Source organism: Aplysia californica, unplaced genomic scaffold (genome assembly GCF_000002075.1).
Source record: "Aplysia californica isolate F4 #8 unplaced genomic scaffold, AplCal3.0 scaffold00004, whole genome shotgun sequence".
Taxonomy (NCBI): domain Eukaryota; kingdom Metazoa; phylum Mollusca; class Gastropoda; order Aplysiida; family Aplysiidae; genus Aplysia; species Aplysia californica.
The window spans coordinates 2103459-2104426 of record NW_004797274.1 but is presented as its reverse complement, the minus strand read 5'-3'; the positions used below and the strand labels follow the sequence as shown (position 1 = coordinate 2104426).

The following is a 968-nucleotide window of genomic DNA, read 5'->3' as shown; positions in this document are numbered from 1 at the left end:
TCCCTTACCAATGCCCGCCTCTCCCCTTTCATCCCAGCCCCATCCCCTCTTCCTTGTGTGCATTCCCCCACCCCACCCACCCCCACAACATGACCCAGCCCGATAAGATTCTATAAAAAGAAACAGCACAGTTCGTGATTTAGACCAAAGTCGGCGGCCATATTTGATCCCCACCGCGGCGTGCTGCTCGTGGCGCCGCGAAGAGAGAGAGGAGGCTCTATTAGTTCTAAACTCATTGCGAGCGCCTGATTCCACCACGTCGAGACATATTATACCAACAGAATAAACAGTTTTTCAATTATGGGGAGTCAAATTTGTATAGATTGTAAACTTTAGCGCAAGGACATATTTTGGGTTTTATGATGCATGATAATGTATGGTTTGGCTATTCAATTCATACGCGAAGAGTATGAGTTCAATTCCGATAATATGGGAAAGGTATCTTTCAGAGTGTCTCGTCTTTCTGCAGGGATGTATTCCACACAATTTTGAAAAATGGGGTAGAAGTAGAAGCAGCAGACAGACAAATAACATCATCATAAACAGACAGACCGACCTGTGGGCGGAGTATTATTATCTGTATGGTAAGTCAACTATAACACAAGCAAGGAGCATCACAGACGCCACACAAATATCTGACATCCCGCCTCCCCCCTTTTTTGCATTTCCGCCTCTACTACCCGTGTCCCTCTACTCCTCTGCCGTTCTGCTATGGGTGGTACCCATTGAAGGCTCGGTTCGGTTTCTGGCAGCTTCAGTGCACACCAAAAATAAACCCTGCCTCAACCCGGTCGTCCGACTCGCGGCCTTGAAAACAAACATGTTCGTTCTTGATGGTCATCGTCGGTTTCGTTCGGTTTGTGCCTCTCTGGTAGCTTTTCTCCCTCTATGGAAGAAAATCCGGCAAACCCCGACGACAAAGCCGAAGCGTACCGATCTTGCCAATGGTCAATGGATATATATATATA

General features: G+C 47.1%; 1 protein-coding gene across 1 annotated transcript in view; it reads right to left on the bottom strand.

Moving 5' to 3' along the window:
• Positions 1–968, bottom strand: part of LOC101863310 — a gene marked incomplete in the record, with an annotated part of 84742 nt that overhangs the window by 17103 nt on the left and 66671 nt on the right.